Source organism: Pteropus medius, unplaced genomic scaffold, assembly GCF_902729225.1.
Source record: "Pteropus medius unplaced genomic scaffold, Ma_sr-lr_union100, whole genome shotgun sequence".
In the NCBI taxonomy this organism is placed as follows: domain Eukaryota; kingdom Metazoa; phylum Chordata; class Mammalia; order Chiroptera; family Pteropodidae; genus Pteropus; species Pteropus medius.
Genome location: NW_024349225.1, coordinates 4301136 through 4326433, shown reverse-complemented (window position 1 = coordinate 4326433; position 25298 = coordinate 4301136). Strand labels below are relative to the sequence as shown.

General features: G+C 40.0%; 1 protein-coding gene across 1 annotated transcript in view; it reads left to right on the top strand.

Annotated features, from left to right (window-relative positions):
• The first annotated feature begins 761 nt into the window (after positions 1–761).
• The window catches only part of HMCN1 (hemicentin 1), a 460798-nt gene continuing 436261 nt past the window's right edge, over positions 762–25298 (top strand). The window contains exon 1 of the mRNA XM_039881237.1: positions 762–889. The gene's annotated coding sequence lies outside the window, so the exon portion shown is untranslated. The remainder of the gene's footprint in view (positions 890–25298) is intronic.

Genomic DNA, 25298 nt, shown 5'->3' with positions numbered 1-25298 from the left:
TTTAGTGATCTGTCCAGGTTCGTATAGCTAGTAAAACGTGGCTGTGGCACGTTCATTGCAGCATTGTTCACAATAGCCAAGACAGGAAAGCAATTTAAGTGTCTATTGCTGGATGAATAGATAAAGGAAATGTAGTATATTCATACAATGGAGTATTTATCAACCTTAAAAAGAAGGAAATTCTGTTATTTGTGACAATGTGGATGAACCTGGAGGACATTATAAGTGAAATAAGCCAATCACAGAAGGACAAGTAACTACATGATACCATTTATATGATAAATCTAAAAGAGTGAAACTCTGAAAAGCATAGAGTTGCCAGGGGATGAGAAGGGGAAGCAGGGAGGTATGAGCCAAAAGGTCCAAAGTCGGGTTTTTATGAGATGAGTAAGCCCTAGAGATCTGCTATACAGCACAGCAACTGTAGTTAACACTGCCATATTGTATACTTGAAATTTTACTAAAAAGATAGATATTGGATAAGTGTTCATATCACATACACACAAAAATAATAAATAAGAGAGTGGGAGGAAACTTTTAGAAGTGATGGATAGATTTATGCTTAGATCGTGGTGATGGTTTCATGGGTTTTTACTCATCTCTAAACTTCCCATCAAGTTGTATATGTCAAATATATTTAGCTTTTTGTATGTCAATCATACCTCAATAAAGTAGTTTAAAAAAAAAAAAACATTGGTGGGTGTGAGACTTGAATTTGGATCTTCTGACTCTGACTTCGCCGGCATTTCTGATGTCCACAGCATCTCTCCTTACTGTGGCCAGTTCACCGGGAATGGAACGGCAGAGAAGGTGCGCCCCGTTGTAGAGGTTTGTTGGAATAAAGGAGGTCCTGCTCTGCCGTAGACCCCAGCGCCTGCTAACACAGCATGTGAGTCCCTGAGATTTATGGAGGGCAGGTGTGCCAGGGTGATGATGGTTTTGGGTGGGCAGGAACAGAACCTTAAGTCTCTCACAGTACTGCATAAAAATGGAAATTACCTTGATCACATTAGTGTTCTTACCAGTTACTGAAAACCCTACTGACTTTTTGGTGGCTTGAGGGAGGGTTCTGTTTGCCCCGCACGGAGGATGACATGCCTCTCTGAAGAAATTTGGATCAAAGCTCTGGTTTTCAAATTGTAGCTTCTGGATAGATGTTTCAGGAGTTCTGTAAATATTTGATTCAAATGTTATTTCCATTTTTACCCTAACCACTCTATTAGTAAAGGTATATAATGTTAGCTGCCGTAACAAAGTCTCAAATCTTAGTTGCTTAACACAGTAAAAGTTTACTTCTTGCTATTCCAGATCTGTTAAAGATATTCCTGATATGCAAATGGGCTTCTAAATGGTCCTGTGGGAACCCAGGATTTTTCCATTTTGTGGTCCTGTCTTCCCTCTGGATCCTCCATCCTTTCTCATCAGTGGGCTGTCAAAGAAAGGGCTGGAGGGTTGCCTGCGAGAGGTGTGCAGGTGACAGGTCTGGGAGTGGTGCTGTTAGTTCTGCTCACATTTCAGTGGCTAGATCTCAGACCAGTGGCTACAATGAAGGCTGGCAAACGTACTACGTACCCAGACAGAAGAGGAAGAGGAGCTGGTTTTGGTGAAGAAAGCTAGCTGTCTTCACCATTATCATTAAAAAAAAAAATTTCTTTTACTCTTTGGAGGCCACAGTTTCTTGATATGTTGTCAGTGCTCGAGTTAAACTTCTTTCACTCTCTGTAATTAAGGAATATCCTAAGGTTGCAACAGAAGCTGTTATAAAAACATCTGTCACCAGTTGTAGTGATTTATCTGTGGAAATCATTGTCATCCCCTCAAAAAGTGGCTGCAAAGAAAATATGAAAATAAATTAGATTCTGAAGTTGATTAAGTCTGGAAGTCATCTATAAATTCTCATCTAATTCATCCAAAAAACTTCCTTGTTCTCAGTGACTGACTTTATAGCATTTAACAGAATGTGAACTTATAAAGCAAATTTATATCAATAAAGTATTTCTTTCTAGATATATTGAGGTCACATAGAAGACTTATGTTTTTTTAAAAAAGGGTTCCATTGCTTAACAAATTAAAAACAGTGATAGCTAGAGGCTCCCAGCTCTAACGTTTATAATGCTTTCTCTTTTTATATGCCACTGTAAGGAAGACCTGCTCTTGATCGTATGTAAATGGTGCATTGCAAATTACTTAAGCTGTTTTCCTTATTAGAAAAGTTAAGTTGTACTAGGGAAACTATGTTACAGTGTGCTTTCCCAGCTCGTCTTAAATCAATTATTTTAGAAAATTCTAGAGGCTTGAAATCACTAGAGGTGCTTACCAGCTGATAATCCATGCTAATTGTTTCCACAGTTTGCCTGAAGTTTTGCAATTAAAACATGCTTTTGCTTGTTCATAACCAAGCTCGTCTCTCTTGCATTAACTATAATGTCAAGTCAGAGGTCTGTTTAATTAAAGAGCCACAAGCCTGCCAAAGAGTGGCATTGATTCTCTCCTCCCTGTGATTTCTTCCTGATTAGTTTTGGACATCTGCTTTGGGACTTATGGGCTCCCCTGCTGCCCCTTTAATGGGGAAACCCCCTGCCTGCCTCATTTGGGCTGCCTTGGGCCTGAAATATACAACCAGGCAACTCAGCCATAAATTAGATGTTGTTGAGGCTGAAGGTGCTGTGACTTTTGTTTTCAGGGTTGCATTTTGAGGCGAAGGTCATAATTCCTGTTCCCATGACTGCTGGCAACAGCTGCAGGGTTACTAAGGGAGCAGCCACAGACCAGAATGTGATAGGAGAAATGAACTTAGGTGACCCTGCCTCCCTTGCATTGATGAAGCCATATTGAGCTGTGCCTCCACTGGAGAGTCCCTGCATAGGGCCAGCCTCCGAGATCTATCACTGCCCTCTACTGGATCAGCATAGGTGTCTTAGATGCAGACAGGGGGCTTTCGATGAACGGTTAGCCTTACAAAACTGAGCTCTGAGGAAGTGGAGACCACAAAACTTATTCCTAATTTTATCTGTGTAAAATTAGCCAGTGATTATAGTTTGCTTGGTTTGACATCTGCTCTTACTAAAACTGGTCACATCTGTAAGATCTGCTGGATGTGGGCTCTACTTCATTTGTTATATTTGCAGAAATTACCATTTTGGCTCTGAAAGCAGATGCATTTAGATCAGAGACAAGATGAACTGATTTCATAGTGCTGCAAAGGGCCTTGGCAGCTCTGAAATGGTGTTTTCATTCAAGGCTGATGTGTATGTCAAAACAGACCCAGGAAAGTTTCTTAAAATATTCCCTTAGAATCACTGTTATTTCTATCATTGTTAATCTTTAATATGCAGAACAGCTTGGAGCTGGAACAGTGACACTCAGAGGCCTACTTTCTTTAGTCACCAAGTGTGTCCTTTATACTCCCAGAATCATTCCTCGTGTTAGTCTTTTCATAATTTCTCATTTTCCCTCCTATTTTCAATCATTTTTTTTATCCACACACCTATTTTACTTTTCATCCAACTCACTGCACAGAATGACAAACATAGAACGGTGCAAGAAAAATAATTTAAAGCTATGAAATACATGTTTTCCATACTATTTGGGAGAAAAGTATAGAAAATTCAGATAAGGAAAAAAAAAAATAGGAAAATTAGACCACTCTTTTTGTTCCTTTAGATCTCTCCTTCTCCACCCTGCTGAGTGCCTGGGAGGCCGATGTGCACCCTAAGGCCCCCTTATCCTCTGACTTCCCCTTGCGTTTGCCAGTATGAGTGAGGTTGGGCTATTTATTTCCTTCGCTTCCTCCTTATGGGGTTGCTGCCGGCTGGCCGTGTACCTTGACTGAAGGGCACAGCTTCTGTCAAGCAGCCCTCTCAGCATAGTTCTCTCTCTCTACAGGTTCAGGAAACCATTCCTCCCCTTCCCACCCCCCAGTCCCTACCTACCTTAGCTGGGGCTGGAGTCTACCCTGGGACCCTGTACCATCCTTCACCTGTACATTGCAAATAGTCCCTTGCATACTCTCCTCAAACTACTTCTCTTTTCTGCTGAAACCTTGGGCAGTGCAATTATAATTATTACCCAGAGATAAGCACCGATAAGCATTTTGTTGGTATATTTCCTTAGCTATCTTTATTTATGATTCTATGCATGGGCAGTAGATTTACCATAATTCTGTGTATGCATCTTTATGTCTTATTTTTCCCCACTTATAATTACTTAGGAGAGTGGTCCCCTCTTAATACAATCTTTCATACACCAAAAGATTATTTTTATTGGCTGTATTTTTTTCTGCTGTATGGATATAGCTCGAATTTATTTTAGGATTCAAGAGAAGCTTTGTAATCTATACTTCTTTTCATCCCCTCAAATTTAGTTGCTCCCTATTTCTTACGTGTGTTTATTTCACAGCTCCCTTCCCAAAATAAAAGATTTGACCGGGTCAATGTGTCACTAGCCATTTGGGGGCACCCCTGTTGGGCACAGTCTTAAGATGGGGCACCCCTGTTGGGCACAGTCGTCTTAAGCCAAGTTTCCTCACAGACAGTTAAGCCTCTTTATGTTAAGTCCTCACTCACCTCAGTGGTTAAGTGACTTTCTCAAGGTCTCATCCTAGTAAATTGCAGAGTTGGAACTTGAACCCATTACCGCGGTCTCTAAATCCAGGGCTTACCTACTCCAAAATGTTGTATTTATCAATCTCTGAAACTCATACTCTACCTTTACCCATAGAAACCATAGTTCTCAGTTAAGGAAGAATGTCAATTAAAAAAACATGTGGTTCTAAAAGTATGAGCTGTCAAGCCATGAAAAGATATGGAGGAGCCCTAAATTTATATTACAAAGTGAAAGAAGCCAATCTGAATAGTCTGCATACTGTGTGATTTCAACTATACGACATTCTGGGAAAAAGCAAACCTGTGGAGATAGAAAAAAAATCGGTGGTTGCCAGGGTTTGGGAGGGATGAATAGGTGGCAGTGAAACTGTGCTGTGTGATACTACAGTGGTGGATACGTGCCATACGTTTGCCCAGATCCATAGAATGTATGTGCAACACCAAGCATGAACGAGGGCGTGCACTGTGGACTTGGCGGGGTAGCGATGTGTCGATACAGGTTTAAGCCATGAGATGGTGGGGAGAGTGTGCATGTGTGGGGGCAGGAGGGTTATGGGAACTCCTTTTTTCCCCCTAAAAACATAAAACTACCGTAAAAAGGAAAGTCTATTTTTAAAAATGTGCAGTTCCTTTTTAAGTAGGCATAGTAATAATTTTCATTACCAACAGACTGGCTATGTCTCACTCTAGTTTTCCTTTAAGAAAAATGACCGGCTTTCCTCTTTTATCACAAGTGTCTGCAATAGATTGACACGCCTATGGGCTTTCTCACTGGAAACCAATTTTCTTATTGTTGTTTTAAAGCAATATCGGCATTAGTCTTATATTCACATGATGTGGACACGTAATCAGTTACGAACTGTCTCTAGCTCTGAGGATGTCTTCTTGCTGAAGTGTCATACCTGCGTCTTGCAGTGAGGCCCTGAGAGATCATTTCTATTTAAAGCCATGGAGATTTAGAGGAATAAACTGGAAGCTTAGCTTGAGACTTTCAGAATCCTAAAATCAATCCAGGCTCCATCATACATGACAGAATAATTAGATTACCTCCAGAATTAGATGCACAACTGTATGTACGCTGCGTTCAGTTAGTCTGACTCTCTAGTCCAGTGTGCATTTTGTTTATTTGTCTTCAGTATCTCAAACGAGTACAGAAACTTAAGGGTCAGAGCTCTGAAATGCCTGTGCATTAATTTATTTTTGTTTAGACAGTGTAAGGAAATATTTTCCACTAGAAAGGGTCATAATGAACATATGTGGAGAGGTTGCCTGGAATGTAAACAAGAGCTTTTCTGTATGTATGTTTTCAGAGTTTGGGTGATTTGAGAAATGTATATAAATAATCAGTGACCAATTTGTGATGTATACTGACCATTCGTGCTTCCAGTCTCCTTCCCATTTACCAGGGGTTATGGGCAATGATGTTTTACACATTAGATCACCTCTCAATTTGTAAAATTGAGTTCCCTGTTCACAGAGTTTTATGTTTTTCTTTGTCCTCTGAAATAGATTCATAGGCAGCCCTTGTTATTTACACAAAAGGGAGAAGAGAGAGATGTAGATGAGTTAAAATTGGATAATCCTAAAATCATATTTATTTGGGTTTAGAATTCATAGTTTATGTCTAGATAGCAAATATACTTTAACCACATTTTCTTTGGGCCAATTTAAAAAAAATTATATTACTTGAGCATATCAGTGAAAGGCAGCAGAGGTTGAATTTTGCTATGTAAATTGCCATGTTATTTGTACATGTAGGTAACTTAGTTCCGTGATATTTGCTCACAATGCTATCTTTTAAAAAGTTTTTTTACTAGATAAGGAATAAAATAAATAAAACTCTGTTTCTGCCATCATTTGCTATAAGATCATTGTGGGCTGGGAGCAGAGCCACCAGCTGTCCCTGTTTGCCTGGGACAGAGGGGTTTCCAGGGATGTAAGATTTTTAGTTTTAAAGCCGAGATGCATTGTTTTCTTTAACTCCGAGGAGTAGCTGTCACGGGTGGGTGGGTTCTCCAGGTGGCCTGGGCCAGGTGTATATTGCAAACTGTAGAACCGTGGGGACAGTGAGCAAAACTAGTGGGTCAAAGAAGGGCCAGAACAAGGTTAAGTACAGAGGCTGAAGTTAGCAACCAAGTCAAAATGTTTGAGGCTGTGTCATTTTGTGGAGCCAAATGAAATTAGAACAAGTTAGGCCCATTCTAGTGGTTCCCCCAGAAATTCCAGAAGAGTTTGGCTGCTCTGAGGGTCTTCTTACTGGGTTCCCTCTGCTGCAGAGATAACCTCCGCCCACCCCCGCCTTAAAGAGTCAGCAGAGAAAGCCACCATTATCCGTCAGGGAGTAGGCTGTTTCCATCCTATGCAAGGGGTAAAGTGAACATTTCATCCTAATAATGAGCTCTGTCTTCTTATTTTAATTTTTAAAAGGTAGTATTTTACTTCATGCATGTACAGAAGAATTGGATGGTATTACATGACACTCCAAAATGCATTTCCTAAAATTTACCCTCCTATGGAGGAGGTGGCCTGACAGGTAGTGGGTCTTCTTAAGGAGGACGCTTTTAAATATAACAAGTAGCATTCTCAGTGGCACCTTGATAACGTTTCATAGAAGTGTTTCTCATAAATGTTCGTCAGAGAAAGGCTCATGGTGTAGCTCCACAGCTCAAGTCAACAAGAATTCCTGTCTTAAATTTTTTTACATAATAAAGTGAAATATAGGTGTATACATTTGAAACAAAAATAAATAAAAGTCATCAAAAGGTAGGAAGAACTAAATGAGACAGTCTAGACACGAAGCTCTCTGCTGGCCCAGAGAGCTTAGAGGGTCGATTTTAGAGTATGCGGAGAATGTCTGGATTTTCTGTCCTTCGGGCCATTCTCCATAATGAAGTGTCCCACACAAACATTTGAAGTATTAAAAGCAGTGAGTTTGATGAGATTCTGCCTGACAAATACTTCCTGGAATTCACATGGCGATGTGTCTAGAACTCATCTGCTAGAATTCCTCAGGCAATGTTGAGGATTCAAACATGGATGCCAGCGGCTGAGTGGATGAGTAGAGAGGCCTTTCACTGGGCGTGGGGCAGCACCAAAGGTTTGCTCACGGTTCTGGTTCTGTTTCAGTACACGGCTGAAGGGAAGAGCCGCGACATTCTGTATCTGTAGAACAGTATGGTAAGAATTTAAGTATGCAGAAAGAGTTAAGCTCTTTTCGAGTTCTCTGGGCCCATGGAGAACTGAGGTCCTTTTGTGGCCTCACATACATTTCTTTGGCTTCATTTGGACACCGTTGTCCTCAAAATCACCTCACACTGGAACCTGAGACAGTCTCTGCTTAATTCACGCGTTCACTTCTGCCCTCAGAACACTGCTGAATGTTCCCAACACTGAGCAGCTCGGCCTTTGTGATTCCCAGCTCACGCTCACGCTCTCTCTTTCTTTCCCTTCCCTCTTTCTATCTTCTCTCCCTTCATCCTTTTTTTCCTTACTTCCTGCCTCCCCCCGCCACTCCCACTATCCCCCCACACCCTTAATTCATATGTAAATTCGCAGACTGTCCCAGAGCTTTAAGGTGAAGCTCTGTCTTTTCCACCTGCTATTCAAACTGTCTGATGACTGAAACCTTCAATATCTCTTGGTTTCTACCACTCTTCATAATTAAATTTCCAGGCCCATATTTTTGCAGTGATATCTTAATAGACATACATGCACACAAACATGATCGTTTATATAATTTTTTTTTAGTCCAGTTACTCTGATTCCAGCCAGTCTAAAGACAACTCCAAATTAATAATGGTTTTGGGGGGGATAAACTGTGTTTTATTATATCCTGTCCCCGACAGATTTCAGGAGAATTGGGCGGCGTGGGGGTTCTGTGCTCTTGCTAGTGGTTTTATGTTGGGATGCGGATCACATTGTCAGCAGCCTCCTGTTGCTCCTCCTAATGTTTTATAACCCACATCAACTGTATATTTCCACGTTATCAGTGGAAAACTGATATTTGGGAAAAATATTTGTATTTCAAGGGTTCGCAGAGATAGAGATCCTTTGAATCTTATGAGTTATGAGACATTTTCTTTTCCATGGCAATTTTTCAGTAACCATTTTATTGATAATTCCATATTTTGTGTCTAATTTTGTCAAGAGACATATTCTTAGGAGTACTTTTGATCAAATTTCTGGTGTTCTCCTGATAACTGTGAAGCTCACCTCTTTTCTGTTAGAGAATTAGCATTTGACACTTATTTATAAATTAATAAAACCTAAATGTGACTTTCCTTGTTAAGCAATATTTTTTACTTCGTTGGCATTTCTAGCTAATCTTTTTTCTTTTTATTGTGTCCTTGGGGTAGTCGTTTATTCTGAATCTTAAATATCAAGCCTTCAGCATTTGTCCTTTTAGAGACTGTGTCACAAGGCTGAACTCTAATACTTGAAAAATGATTAGTGCTTAACACTTTATAACTATTTGAATAGTTTATCACCTGCTCTGCTTCTAGCTGGTTCTATCAATTCAGGTATTTAGTACCTGACTGCATCAGAATATTTTGAAGTACTTTAGCAACTATACTAACCATGTAGTGAGGAAGAGGTTCAAACAACTTGCTTGTGGTTATGGTTGTCAAGGAAACCATTTCCTTATATAATGTTTAGCAGCAGCCCTGTTCAGTTATTTTTTTTTTTTTTAATGCCATAAAAACAATGCTTATTTGCTAGCACAGAGAAGAAAGTATATGCTGAAATGAGCCACAAGTCGACTGGAACTTATGAGAATGTACTAGATGCAAAATGCTAGATACGAATTGATGTGTTATTTTATAATATAGAAATAAAACTCGAGAAGGATAACATTTTCAAAGTGTGGCAGGGTGGGAGTAAAATTTCCTTGTCGAAGCAAGTTCAAGGTCCCACCGTGTTCTCAAAACATACTGTGTGCATTTTTCAGGGAACCGTTTCATTAAACAAACAATTAGCCTCATCTTTGCATACACAAACTCATGAGATGGAATTTTAAACAGATTTGATAACATAATAGGTGGGGGGTTTGAATGTGTTGCCCAGAGATAGACTGGGCTGCTCTAGGCTACAGGGGCTGCAGAAAATGGAAAATCTGTTTTGGGGATCTGTCTAGTTTATGCTAGATTTAGCTTTAAAAGAGAAGACATGAGTTGTGGTACGTGGTGACACTAAAGCTCCTTACAGAGGAAAAACAGGTCCTAAAATGTTGATAACGAATGAAGTCTTTTTTTTTTTAAGTCCTTCTTGAGGTCTGTACATGTAGAACAAGACCCCAAGAAGGGAGAGTTGATACTGGTTTGGTAACTTTTGTGTTCCCATTTATAAAATGTGAATATGAAGTGTGAGAAGATGAAGAGATAAGGTGAATGAATTCACAGAGAAAAGGGGTCAGTTGAGCCTCATTTGAAGCTATCTAACCTAAGAAAAAGGAATATGTTATTTAGGATATATATGATTCGAAATGTTAGAAGTCAGATGAAAGTCCCATTAGATAATTTCCAAACAGATTCTAATGTCCAGAAAAATTGTGTTTTTCTTTGAGTGAGCAGTTTCTTTCCTTACTTTATAAGCTATTAGACTAATTATTTATGCAAACAAAAAATTGAGTTAATACCTCTCCCCTCTTATACCTCTGGTGTGTGCAAATAACTGCAGTATTTGACATGGATGTTTGGACGGCTTATGATGTCCAAAAACAGAGCCGGCTCGTCATTGCCTCTGGCCTCATATCTAAGTATATTTCATTTCTAAAAGCCTATGAAACCCTCATTCCAACAGCCATTACACATTATTTTAATAAGTATTTTAGTCTAGAGAATAGGAAAAGCAAGACAGAATTAATGTATTTTAAGGCCAAGATGGCTGACCTTATAAAAGAGAAAACTGTAAGAAAGAAAATGGGAGGAGAATAAGGCATCATCGAATTAGCTTCACATTCTCATTTGAGTTTCATAAAAGGGCCCAACCCAGACTAATGTAAGTTTTTTCTTCTTCTGTTACCCCTCCCCCAGCCCTGCGGACCATATTTTTCAGATTTCTTATCTTTTATACTGTCTTAGAGTTTCCATTTTCCAATTAGTCAACATAAAAGCATGAGAATGATAAAAATGGTGAAAAGTCTGGAAATCATATTACATGAACCTCAGTTAAAAGAAAAGAAGGACATGCATTTGTAGGGCTGACACATAGAAGAGGAGTTTAACCTATTTGTGCTCCTTTAATAGATGGAACTGGGATCAATGGGCAGAAGGTATATCAAAGTAGGCATTCAGGTCCTCAGAGCTGCTGAAAATAGATTAGGCTGCTTTAATGTGCAGAGAACTCACCATGAATGGAAGTAGACTTAGCTCATTACTGTCCTCATCTTATACTTAAGTCTCATTTTGGGGCGGGGTAGGAGTGGAGGTTGCTTTAGGATTTTCATCGAATCAACTATCTCCTTTCTTTCAAATGGCTTTTGCCCTTAGGCAGGTTATTCTTAAGTCTCTCCTTTTAATCAGATCAAGTTAATTGGAGCTCCAGAATATGAGATTTTCACTACTTTTCAGGGTCCCTGCTACCAGGTCAGGCAGGTGTTCTTCAAGGAGCCTAGGGCAGGGTGTGGGTTTCATGGGGCTGAAGGTGACTCCTCCAGAGGTAGCAGAGGACACCAGTGTCTGAATGGGTCAACGGAACAAGTCCAAGAGGGCAAGCCATAGTTCTGGTTCTGACTACCATCTCTCCTTGCTAGGGACTGACTATCTTCCCTTGGTCTAGAGATGCTCATGTTTTCATTTTTCTTACGGGGCCTCATCTGTTTCCACATTAAACTCTGTTCCACACTGGTTCACCATCAAACTGGTCAGTTGTAATTAGAGCATAGGTATAGTTACAGAGCTTCTGAGTTTTCAGTCTGCAGTTGTTTAAAGTTCAGACTTTCCACTTGGTTTCACAAACATAGTTAGCTGCTTTATGATCTCCCTAGTTATTTATTTTCCTGTTTCCAGTTTTATGAATCTAAGTAAATGCACAAATGGTAGATGTGAGAGGTTCCTCCAGTGTGTATAGTCTGTTAACTAGTTCCTTTGAAATGCTCGTAAATGCCTATTTCTTCCCTCCACTAAATGTTCCAGTCAAAGCATTTTCTGCAGCTTCAGTGAGAGTGGTTTTATAGACCATCCTGGATTTAAGAAGGAAAAAAAATATATTCTTGGCTGAGTGTGGCCTGGAGTTCTCATGTTCTCGTTACTATGAGGCCCTCCTCCCTTCGCTTATTTCTGCTTTCCTACTACTAAATGTCCCTGCGCTATAGTCCTCCTGCCACATAACGTCATTTGTCATTTTATCTGTTTCATGTTCCTCCCACATAAGTAGGACAGGCTGTTTTAATAGAGGAAGAAAAGAAATACAGGAATTTTGTAAATGTGTGTACATGTATGTAATATGTAAATTCGTATACCTGTGTGTGTATATGTACACAAAAAACAGAATGGTCAAGGGAGAAAGATCAGAAAAGGGAATACAGTGAATAAATGCCAGAAATAAAATTTGGACTTCTGTATTTGTGACCTCAAATTTTACTTTTCTTCTTTTTCTGTGTGCATCTTGAATTTCCTTCCATCTAATCACTCATCGTCCTGACGTTCGGAATGCCAGACATATGCAGCTAGCTGTGTCTCGTGCATCCTGATTCCCAGCTCTGCAGTCTGAGTGCCTGACCACGGTCAGCAGTCTGTAACACATGTAAAGCCATGTGACACCATCACTTCACAGTCAAGTGAGGAGCAGGTAACGTCTAAAGTGTGTGAGTGAAATTATGAGATACCCTCAGGTTACTTTCCAAAAGCATTTGACTTTAAAAAAATTATTTATATTCTGATTTTATTATCTAGCCAGTTATTCATTCACCAAAAATGTGTTATAGGCTAGTGGTGCAAAGCTTATTTACTTTATCAAGTTATTCCATTGCTGCTTTGTCTTGACTCAGGGCGAGGCGGTATGAGAAAACCAAAAATAATGTGTGTTCAACTCTTTCCAAATCATTTAAAAGTTCCACTCAGTCTCACAGGCGTTTGCTTTGGTTATTACTTTCCAACTCTTGAAAATTTCTCTCCAAGTGCCTATACCATTGGGTGTTTCTCTCCCAACCTTCTATTTTCAATCAGAATTAAAGAACTAAATTCTGCTATTATTTATTGCTCATATTCTGCATATCAAACTCAGCATCTCTAGTGGTTTCTGAATTCACAGGAATGGAAGTGCCCTTGAGAAAGTATCACCTTCAAAGTGTGTGTTCATAGAAGGCTTAGATCTAAAACTTACACCTCTAGGGCTCAAGATCACGTATTTTCCTCAGCAGATCATTCCAGAGTTGGATAATAAAGAATTGCATATTTTAGACAATGTAATATGGCCAACTCCAGATTATTAAGAAACAACGATTTGGGCATGGATAATCTCAAACTTAAAGTGTGTCACTGTATAATGAAAATTAGGCAGAACATTCAAGTCAGGCACAAATAATCATCTTTCTAAACTTACCCAACGCTCTCTGCCAACTCCTGATTATGTGGGAGTTGCCGATCAGTTTTTGAGATTCTGTGGGAATCTCCTAAGGTCATGTTCTGTCCTGGGACTCAGGTTTCTGTGCTTAAACAGAAGGCCACATTCCAGGCTGCTAATTTCTAATGAGGATAGGGAAGACATACCCCCAGACCCTGAGGACCTGGTGTAGGCCAGCTCCACCTTCAGTCAGATTTAGTGGCAGCTGAATCGGAAGTACGCCTGAAAACACCACCTTACCTGGGTCCGAAAGCCTCCAGTGTATTCCAGGCAAAGACTGTCGTCTCCAGAAGATCGTTGTCGAAACAGTCGAGGCAGGGGCAGGACTGCCATCGTTATGTCACATATATTGAGCACCTGGCTCAGGGCTTATATGTGTTTGTGCAATGAATGGATTTTTCCTGTGGGAGGAGAGAGGTCCTGATGTAGTTTATCTGCTTAGCTAAATTAATGCAAGTAGACGATGGCTGTGACCAGGGAGAGTGTGGCTCGAGGAAGACATTCGTGGTAGGTGCCTGGTGATGAAGCAGAGGGAACTCTGCTGCACTTCTGAGTACCGATGCTGAGAACAGCACTAGAAATAGTCAGAATCTTTGGAGAGTTGGGCCCAGGGATATGTACTTTCCCTCCAAAATTCCACAGGAAGTTTAGACACAGCCACGGTTGGGTTGGGAATTATTCCAACAAAAGAAGTTTTCCTAGAACACACTTGAATTTAGTGCTTTCTGGATACTTGGAGAGACATTAGGTGCTAACGAAATGCTGATTGATTGAATGAATGAGTAAATTAGGGACTAAGTACAAGCTGGGTCCCGAATTGTGATTACAGCCCATTGCATCCAAGCTCGACCTCTGTGTGAGCACTGCTAGTTCCCTAGCTATAATCTGGAGGATAAGAAGACAGATTAATTAGCAATGAGGAGACAAGCAAAAGATGACAGGTGAGATAGCTTCTTGGGGCGCTTTGGGTTACACCTGGCCTCTCCCTGCTCCTAAAAAAGAGACAGATTGACGTCCCATCTCCTCCATGTAATCCACATGGCTTACAGCATGTGCATGATTGAAAGGAATTTATGGCTTTTTCCCAGGCTCAGCCTCGCAGCTGGAAAGCTGACATTAAAATGATTCATGTGACCCAGAAGCAGCTTGCAGGACCCACACCCCCAAAATTCAGATCAGCTGTGCCCCCTTAATCAAAAGTTGGCTGTAGCTCACTCCTCTCCTTGGAACTAGGCAGGTTGGCAGAATGGCAGGTTCACGAATAAGGTTTTCGTGTGAAACTCAGGACAGACTTGTTATCGTAATCTCAAGTCGCAAGGGCCGAATCAACCTCATCATCTGCAGTACCACAATTAGAATGTGCATTCTCTGTCATTCTTCGACTGTTTCCCTTCAAACATGTGGCTGGTGCCGAGAGAGTGTGCCGTTATGCATTCAGCTGGAATCTCCAAATGTAAGTCAGGACGAGGGACAGTCTTCAGAGACGAATTTGAGATCTGAGCCATTTAGCTAAGCACTGTGATAAGCGTTCTGCAGCATAAATTCCTTGAGACATGGTATTGTTTTCTCTACTCTATACATGAGGAAACTGAGGTTCCAAGATGTTGAAAACTTTGCCCACATTTCCACATGCAGTAATGTAGGGGATAGTCAAGAATAGAAGCTATAGTTAGGAATGGAAGATGCAGGAAGGAACGAGAAGAGGGGTTCATGAGTGTGCTGTTTTTTGCCATCCTTTTCATCTGGAGTTGTTATTAATCATTTGAAATTTTGATCAGTTATCTATATACTCGTTGCTGGTTTAGAGTCTCTTCTCTAAATAGCATTGCCACAGAAGCCCAGCAGGGGAAAAGCTTTGGGCAAAGCCGGCTAAAGTCTAGTGCCAGATCAAGCATACCTGGAATCGGCTCTGACCAGGGACCAGGCATTCCCTACTACTGGTGTCACATAAATGTGACCCAGTTTGGAGAGGGCTCTTCCCACTCCAGCCCTTCCCTCTTACGTGCTCACCAGGCAAGGGTCGTGTGCATTCCAGGAGCCATGTTCTCTGTCCTCCTCAGCCTGTCATTGCCCTGCACCTCCTGCTTCTCACTGACAGCAAGTTGTACCCTGAGCCGCATACATCATGTGATACAGTCAGAAAAATACTCTGTCTGACAAAAATACTCTGTCTGCAGCACTCACTCAGCATGCTCAGTTACAGCTAAAGTAAATGTGGCAGGGAGGAGTTGAAATAGTAACGATATTTTCCTTCTTGGTGTTTTGTACTCTTTAAACACCAAAAGTTACTTTCTAAGCCCTACATTTCTTGTTCACCTGGACTGAGACTCACTACCTATTAAATAATCTTTAGCCATTGTGCAGAATTTGGTGTTACACCTGTGAAATTTTAAAAATGAACAAGCCTGGAAATTTCAGAAGCCTGATAGTTATGCAGACATTAGGATTACAGTTTGTTTGTGGTACCTTTACAACTCCCTGGAAAGTAAATATTAAATCAATGTTTTCAGTTAGGGACTCTGTTTTCACTAACCCAGTCCGTGAAGAGATCATCCAAGAGCTGACCGTACATTTAATGAGAGTCTGGGAATTGCTTTTGTTTGTACTTCTAGAGAAATTTTTGTCATCTGGGAGCGCAATGGTGATGAACTAACATGTGTTCCTAAGATCCAGGCACTTGAATTGAGCTGCGTTACAATTACAGTTTCTCTTTGGTGGCAGAGAAGAAAGACTCAGAAGTACTATTCTAAGAATGGGAGTTTGTACGGTGCTTTACTTTCTTTTGTACGGTGCTTTACTTTCTTTTTAACGGTGCTTTACTTTCTTTTTAAATCATGCTCACACTGTCGATCACAGCAGTGCTCTCTGCCTGTCTCCTCAAAGCGGCCATCAGTCCTGGAAACCACCTGCTTTGATGAGGGCCAGTCAAGAGGCAAACTGGGTCCGATTTCTGACTGGGGATTGTGGAAAGCACAGCAAAAGCCGTGTAACTCAAGACACTCTAAATAAAGGGAATCTTTTAAAAAATAATGACATGTAAATATACCTAGTACTGAATTACTATAGCTACTCTATGGGAGCATTTGAAATAGTTTTAATGTTCCTGGTCCTTAGACCTTTATCCTACTGTATTATTAGTGTCTCTAGAGACCTTACTAGAATGTGTGTGTCTGCTCTCTGTAGGGATCAGTTCTCTACAATAATCAAATAAACACTCTTAGCTAAAAGAAGCTGGCTGCCGTTCTGTGAATAGTATACTGCAGCCAGTAAAGGAGTACTCCACGCTGTCCTCCACGCCTGCTACCGACAGGCCTCTGCCTTCTCACTGTGGTTTCCTGTCTATAAATGGAGTAATTTAGCTTATTTTATTTGAGAGTTTATATGATTTTATTGGGGAAGCTATTCCAAGTGCTACGATCTAGCCATGTGTTTGTGTGTTCATCCATAAATATTTGCTAAGCATTTAGTATACCGAAGTCGCTGAGCATATAATAGTGAGAACAGGACAGATAGGGTGCCTGATTTCAGGGAGCTTGCAATAGATGAGTGAAGGGCCATGGGAACACACAGTAAAACACGTAACCTGGTGTGGTGAGGTTAGGGAGGGTGTCAGAGAAGCTCTCACGGAGAAAGTGATGTCTGAGCTGAAACCTGAAAACAGTGGAAGAAAGTCAGCCAAAATGCCGGTGGAGTAGGCAGGGAAATAGCCTCGTGGGAGAGAGAGTAATGGGGTGTTTGGGGAACTGAAATGTTGGAGGTCAGAGAGGGGAGTGACAGGAAATGGACTTGAGAGATGGGGAGGTGTCTGCCTGCCTCTCCTGAGGAGCCTTGAAAGAAATGTTCATGAGACTGGACTTAACCTGTTAAAGGGTTTGCAGTGAGGAAACAGCACGATTTTACTTCTTTTTCACAGGATTATCATGGCTGCAGTTTAGAGAATATAGGCAAGACTGGAGGAAGGGGGGACCCCTTGCTTGTCATAGTCTTGACAGAACAGAGATGGCCTGGGCTGATGTAGTAGTAGTGGAGAATGGAGATCTGTAGGAAGCAAAATAACACGGGATTTAGTGGCAGACTCCATGTGGGAGGAAGAAGGACATGAAAATTCTTATTGGTGACCAGCATGTATTTTTAAGGGCAAAGATGTAAGGAGAATGAAGTGGGGGGATTTTTTTGGAGCTTGCAAGCAGTTGTCACTTTGATTCTGTATTCGATCGCTCCTTTACTAGGTGAGAAACTCCAGGAGGGTAGAAATCACGCAGTCTACTTTCTCCCTACCTATTTGGTATCATGAAAGAACTCACAGAACAACTGGGTTTGAATCCCAGTTCTGCAGTTAAATAACTTTGAGATCTTAAGCAAAACACTTAATGTCTAATTAGAGCCCACTTCAGGCCTCAGGAAGACAGCAAGTTAACAAGAATGAAAAATCTCTACCTTTATTGAGCTCTAGTTGAGAAGACAGACAATAAGCAAATAAATAAACCAGGTAATTGCAAACTGTGGTAAGTGCTATGAAGGAAATAAAACAGAGTGCTGAGATAGAGCTAAAGAATGAGATTTGGTCAGCCTCCAAAGAGCTGGGCGAGGAACATTACAGGCAGAATAGACAGCAAGGACAAAGCCTGCCTATGGGGAAGGGCTTGGTAGGTCAAGTAGTAGGCACTCGGTGGAGGCAGGCGTTGTAGACATAAGGAGAATACATTTTATTCTAAGAGCAAGAGAAGCCACAAGTGCATTTTAAGCAAGGGCATCTACATATTTACATTGTCCAGATTTTGTCCAGATTTACATATTTCCAATGTCATTCTGGCAGCTAAATGGCAAATGAAGTGAAGAGAGATCAGCTGGGAGACTATTACGGTTGTCCAGGGAAGATTAAGGTGGCTCAGATAATAATGTATCTATACTTTTATAAGCAGTTTTTTCCATGAATTGTTTATTTTGGATAAGTTTTGGACACACACACACACACACACACACAGACACACAAAAAACCACTGAGGCCGAATATGTATTAGTCGATTTTAAATTTTTCATTATTTTATTATAAAAATATAAAAAACTTTAAAAAATTGTTATAGGCTTACACCAGATACCTACCACAAAAGTTCTAGAATAAACTTGCTATTCTCGCTTTATCATCTGGTTTATCTCTCTAGTCATTCCTCTATCAGGCCATCTTACTTTTTCGACGCATTTCAAAGTAAGATATCAACACACTTTACCCCTGAACTATTCAGCATGAATATAATTCACTAGAAATCTGTATTTTTTTATCCCCTTTTTTTCTTTTGTTATATAACACACATATTGGAAATGCATGGATAAAGGTACTTTTTGATGAGTTTGCCAGACACATACACTTGTGTACGCCCCAGTCTCTCCTTTTTCTCTCCTTTGGGACCCCAGTGACACTTGCATTATCCCACAGGTTCCTGAGTCTCTGTAAATTTTTTTCAAATCTGTTTTCTCTCTGTTTTTCGGGTTGGATGATCTATCGCTCTGTCTTCAAGTTCACTTTCTTCTGTCATCTCCAATCTACGGTTACTCTCATCCAGTCATTCTTTTAAATTTCAGTGTTGTATTTTTTTGTTCTAGAATTTATTTCGGTTCTTCGTTATAGTTATAGTTTGTGTTTCTCTGCCAAATTTTTTGCTTTTTTATTCATTATGTAAATATTTTTCTTTGTAAAATCACACATAGTTAAAATAGTTGCTTTAAAATTAATTTGTTAATTTAAACACCTGGATGATTTTAGGGTAAGTCTCCATTGATTGCCTTTTCTTTGGAATTTGGTTAATTTTTCTGTTTCTTTGTGTATAAAGTAATTTCAGATTGTATCCTGGACCCATGGATGATAGTCTGTGTAGAGTCTAGATTCTGATACACTCTTCAGGAGAGTGTTGATTTTTTTCAACTTAAAGTAAAACAAGAACTACCTGATCATAACCTAAAAATTCCAATTTCTGTTGTAGGCAGTTTACGTATGTTAACTTATTAATTTTCACAACCTGTCAATCCTATTAAACAGGCCATTTTACAGATGAGGAAACTGAGGCACAGGGAAGTCAAGTAACTTGCCCAAGATTATACAGCTAGTAAGTAGAGAAACTCCAGAGTCTGACCTTCAAACACTTCTTGAAATGGGGTAGTAGCAGTGCACACGAAAACAGGTGAACAGATCTGAAAACTGTTAAGGAGTTAGAATCTCTCCAAGAGTTGGAGATTAGGTATGCGAAAGTAATGGGAAGAAGATAAGAGAATTCTGGATTTTGGGCTTAAGCAATGGAATAAATGTTACTAAAATGTACTGAAGTAATGAAAACTGGAGGAATACCTAGATTTTGTTGTTGGTGGTGGTGGGGGTTGTACTTGGGATTTGTTGAGTTGGCAATTCCATTGGACATTCAAATGGAGCTGTCTAGTAGGCAGTTGGGCATATGAATCCAGAGCTTGGATGGTGGGTCGATTAGGGCTGGAGACACAACTTTGGTAGTCATTGGCACATGGGTGTCCTCTAAAGCCGTTGGATTGGGTGAAGTAACTAAGGCAAAAAATTATAGAGAGCAGATGACCCAGGAAAAATTCCCGAGGCACCTAAATCCTAAGAAGTTGGGTTAAATTTGGCAAAAGAAACTAAGAAAAAGCAGCCAGTAATTCTGAAAGAAACCAAGGAGAAGATCCAGTGTCATGGAAGCCAAGAAGAGAAAGTTTTCAGAAGTGCTCCTTGAAGGTTTAGAAAGATGACAACAGAAAAGTGTCTATGGGATTTAGTAAAGTGGAGGTCAAGAGAGAAATAACGTTGGAATACATATTAGATTAGTTTGAAGAATAAATATTTGAACGAGGAAATGGAGACAGCAGGTTTCGAATCAGTAGTTAATGAGGTTTGCTGTGATTGGAGAGCAGAGCAATGAAGCAGAATCTTTTAAGTAGGTGGAAATGATACAGTAGAAAGGGAGACATTTATCAACAACATTAATCGAATAGCTAATTTAGGCAATTCATTGGATTGTTTTGAAAAAAATGAAATGATTACTGTAGAACTGCTCTGTACACTAAATTACTTTAAGAATTTTTTTTAGGAAGAGACTTTTTTCTAGGCTTTGTAATTTCTGTGGACTTTCTGTTTATATAGTAAGTACCCGCTGCTCAGGTCCACCTTGGTTTTAGATTCATGTTGTGTTCCATAAAAAATTATGTTTAATAAATATTTTTTCTAAATCATTTCCTTTGAAGCTTTGACTAGTTGTTTTATTTCTCTGAACTTCAATTTTCCCATTTTGAAAATTGATAGGATATGATGAAAAACTATATTTATTGTTAGAGAGGTCCAAACATACTGCTCAATGACAAGGGGATTTTGAAAACAACATATAGTGTACGATTCCATTTTTTGTAAACCCGTATTCACATATCAGTATATTCATCTCATTTAATTCACTTATTTTATATTTTAACAGAATATCAAAACAATTGCTTATCAAAATTTACCAGTATGAAACAGTAAAACTAAAAAGGATAAAGAGAATAAAACCGTGCAAAAATAGGTAATAATATTTTCTTTCCCAAAGTAGGGATATTTTATCATTTGCAAAGGAATAACTATCAAAATCAAGGTGGCCTACACGGAGAACAATCCAACGCGGCTTACTTGGGTGTGAGCCCATAAAGGGCCATGTTAACTTTGAACTTTCTCCTATTTATCAGTGAAGTAAAAAAAAGTCAGCCTTGATCCAGGAGTCCTTCGATCCTTCCTTCCACTTGCCCATTTTCTGTCAGCCCTTCCTTGCCTCCATCTGAACTTCGGTATCAGCACCGGTTCCAGTTACCGACCTGTTTCTGTAAGCGACTTCTTTTGGTTCTGGCCTTGAACATTTTGTCAGTTGAATCCCCCATCCCTCCCTTTATTCTGGGCTTTCTCCAGAGAATGCTGAATCCCAGCTCAGTGTCAGTTCTGAAACACAGGTTTCCTGCCTGGCTCTGCAGGACAGATGCTCCTGTGCCAGTTTGGCTTTGTTCCACTCTGTTTGCCCACTGTAGGCATCGTGTTCCCATGCCCTCCGATGCAGTCTGCCACTTGCCCCACTGCACCTTGGCTTGCGTTCCTGTGCTCCAGCATTCTCTGTGATTGTCCTTTTGGATTAGAAGTGCTTTGTAAGAAATCAGTAACTGTGCTTATTTTTGGTTGCTGGGGGAAAAGTCTTAAAAGTATCAATCGTAAAGAAAAATTACATCATATAATTTTTCCAATAGTTTTCTTTGCTTTTAAAAGTCATCTGAAGGTGAAGGAGTTAAAGGACGTTTCCTTGGGCTATTTACTCTGCCTTAGAAACCCTCTTCCTTTCTCCTTAAATGTTGCAGCCCTTCCTTCAAAGTCCAGCTGAAATCCTAGGCCCTCTGTGAAGCCTGTCTTAGGGACCTGCCCATTCTCTGTCTGGTTACACAGTGTCTGCACTGGTTCTTTCAAACTTAACCCGTGCTGCCTCTCTGTTAAGTGTAAGCTTCGTCTTCCCAATTAGTCTATCAGCTTTGTCCCTTCCCTCATGGATGTATCCCAGGTACAAGCTCTGGAGTAGGAGTGCCTGGAATCCTGGCTTCATCACTGGCTAGCTGTACGATCTTTTCCAAGACACTTACCATCTCTATGTCTTAGGCTCCTTTTCTATTCAAGGTGATAATAGTATCTATACTTTAAGGTTGTTGGGAGGGTTAAACAAAATAATACATGTAACATGTTTAGTACAGTGCCTAGCACAAAGCTAGCATTTAATAATTGTTGTCTTTTGTATGCTTATTGTTATTTAACTCTGCTATACTTAAAAGAACTAGAGAAACAGTTACAAAACAGGCAATAGTTTACAGAATTGTTTTCTGCCGTAACAGAACTTACATTCTAGCCCTTAATAACTAATTACTCAATTATTTTTTAAAATACTATTCTTTTAAGAAGTACAGGGTGCTGTGAGCAGGTCCGACACCCCCTGGAGGGTTTAGAAGTTCCCCTGAGGAAGTGATAACTGAATTTAGAACTGGAAGAGGAATAGGTATGAACCAGGTGGATGTCAGGAAGAACATTCCAGGTAGAGGGGCGTGGGGACCCTGAGTCGGAAGAATCATAGAGAATCAGGAACCGTAAGGAGGTCAAATGCGGGGAGTTCTAAGATAGCCACATCTGGGTTTTCTGTTTTGCCGTTTTCCTAATATCTTGTGCCTATATGTTAAGCTCAGTTAACACTTGTTAATGATTTACTCTGTGTGGGTAAAGCTGATTCATCTGATTGTATTAGGCACCGAGAGAAAGTGGTTTTCTGGGTAAGTGGCATCTCAGTAAGGGTCCAGTCAGGAAAACAGAAACCAAGCTGGCCATTTCAACAGTGAGAATTTCATATGAGGTACTGGTCACATAGGCATGGGAGAAATGAAAAACTGAAGAGGGGACCCTGAAGTAACCAGGAGGGAGTGACTGTAAGAAGCCACCACCTCTCCAGACCAAAATCTTAAGCTTTGTCTTTGTCGCGTCCCTCTCCCACATCCAGTCTCTCACAAAGTCCTATGTTTGTGGCCCAGAGGAGCTAGAACTCAGAACCATGTGGGTGGTGGGCTGTCAGAGGGGCTGTCTGGGTACTGCCCAGCAGGTGCTGGTACCTCAGGAGCTCAGAATTGCTAAAACTTCCCAGGTCGTGCATGTACCTGCACCTCTAAACGTGAACCGTCCAGGTTAGTTCTATGAGCACTGAAGTAAAGCAGGAGACTGAGGCCAAGTGCCCCCCCCCCCCAGGGTGGAGGGCCATTTTGGCCTAGAGGATGGTAACAGAACAGGAAAGAGCCTGCCTTCTGGTCCCCCTCTAGCGACTATTATTGGTAGAAACTGACGAGGAGTCAGCAGGCAAAGCAGAAGAGTGATTTGCAGAGTCCCAGCCTCAGTGTCACATAGCACAGTGTACAAGGGTGGGTAGAAGTTTTTATTTTTATGATGAGTTTATAGAAAAAATACAAGGGGTAGAAAGATAAAGAAGGAGGGGCAAGCATTGATAATTGGATACCAAGGGGTAACATAGTACTGCTTTGGATAGCATATAATTCTCTAATTTCTGACCTTCGATACACAGTATGTGACTTTGAAAGACTGCAGAAAAAATATTCCATTAACTCTGAAGGAGTAATGAAGATGAATTCCTCTGCTAATGCAGAACCACAGAGAAAACCTCTCAATAAGTTTACGCCACTCCAGTCTCTGAATTGCAAATACATATGTATATATACACACATTTACATGCATAATACATACATATACACACATGTATACATACATCCATATTTAAATATGTAATATTTAAGTATATATTTAAAATTATTGAAAAAGGACACAACTTTATAAGGTCTTATTCCGGCATTTCAAGCTGTTGGAAACTAGCGCACACACTACAAGGAGACTTGTAGTAGGTAGGTAGGTGGTTACACAGGCGGCTCAGACCCTAGAAGGCCTTGACCAAGTCTCCTGACTGTGCAGTCCCGGGCAGTCTCGGCTTCCCTACCTTTGCCTTGGTGCTTGACTGCAGGCTTCCTGGGATGGGAAAACTGCACGTGCCTTTTCTCCCAGCTTCCAGGCTGGGTTTTAACTGGCCGGTGAAGCCTGTAGCAGGCACCGCTCAGAGATCCTTTCGTCATTCCCTTTACCCCACAATGTGGAAGGTTTCATCACCTAAACCACAAACAGTAGGTTACAAATAATAATCTCAATATTTATTAATAAAAATATTCTTACATTAACCACTGTTTCGATGCTAAGTTGGCTGACTTTCAGTCATGAGCAAATAGATGTTTCAGTCATCTCAAGCAGTTCACTTCTAACAAAGACAAAAATGTAATGTTCATTAGATATTTTGGAATGTTAAAAATAATGATCGGATCCCCCAATACTATTTTAAGAACCTTAAAAGACGCAGGTTTAGGTATAATTAATTATTTTGTATGTGTACAATATTAAAAGATGTGTTTGCATGGAAGATCTCTTTAGTGGAGAGGAGTGACTTCTGACCAGTTCCTCTTGGTCAGTGACAGTAGTTGAATTGGTACCTTTATTTCAACTCTGATATTTTCCAGAGACTGTGTGAAATCTTATTGTTTTTTTCACCAACTTTCCCTGTTCTGATTTTCAGCATTGGAAAGCAATAATAACCTTGGCGAAAGAATTCCTGTGGATTGTTATTCTGTGGCCCATCCTAGCTGGCCATTAATCCCTCAGTAATGCTATGCACTTTGATTTTGTTGCTTAGATCAACACAAACCAGAATTACTGGCAGTCACAAAGTCTGATAATTCCGTGTTCAACTGAAAAACAAAACAGTTTTTATCAGAAATATAAAATACAATAATCGTAAATGTATTTCTCAAAAATATGGGCTTATTAAGAATTCCTAAAAAAATCACCCAGATATCAATTTAAAAAATAAACTATGCATTACTTATGTGTTTGTTTCTCTGCTGGTAACAATATTTATGTGAGAAACAGGAAAAAAAAACCCACAGTGCAAACAAAACATAAATCTTTGATGGTGTTTAGAATTCTTTCCACTTTTAATCTGCATGATATTTGTTGCCTCTTCACGGGATCATTTATGGATTTGAAAGACCTATCTTCAAAAGTTATCTCATTTAATCTTGATGTTTTGCTTTCCATTAGCATATATTGCCACGAAGTACTGAGTAGTGTTTATGTTGTAGAGTTGCATACTTTAATATTAATGTATAAAATGTTACTCATTAGCATAGTAAAATATAAGCATTGGCCAGAATTATGGAGCATGATAATTATTTTTAAAGTAAGTACCAGATTAAAACAAGATTGAAACATGTTAATAAAAACCCAGGCATAGTTCTGTACCTTTGTTGATGATCTTAGCTGTTGTCAATCAAACCTTGGTTCTAGTCTGGAAAGAATCTGTTCATTTTTAACTTGGCCAGGACATTTTTTTGGGCTTTACGACTGTACTGAGATTTTTCGTAGCTTCATTGGGTAGTCTTTTATTCCTGCTACAAGATTTAACTTTCTTACAGATGCAGTCTTCTGATCGTCTTTGGTTTCCTCTCTTAGCACTACAGCAGGGGTTCAAATAACATTGTTCC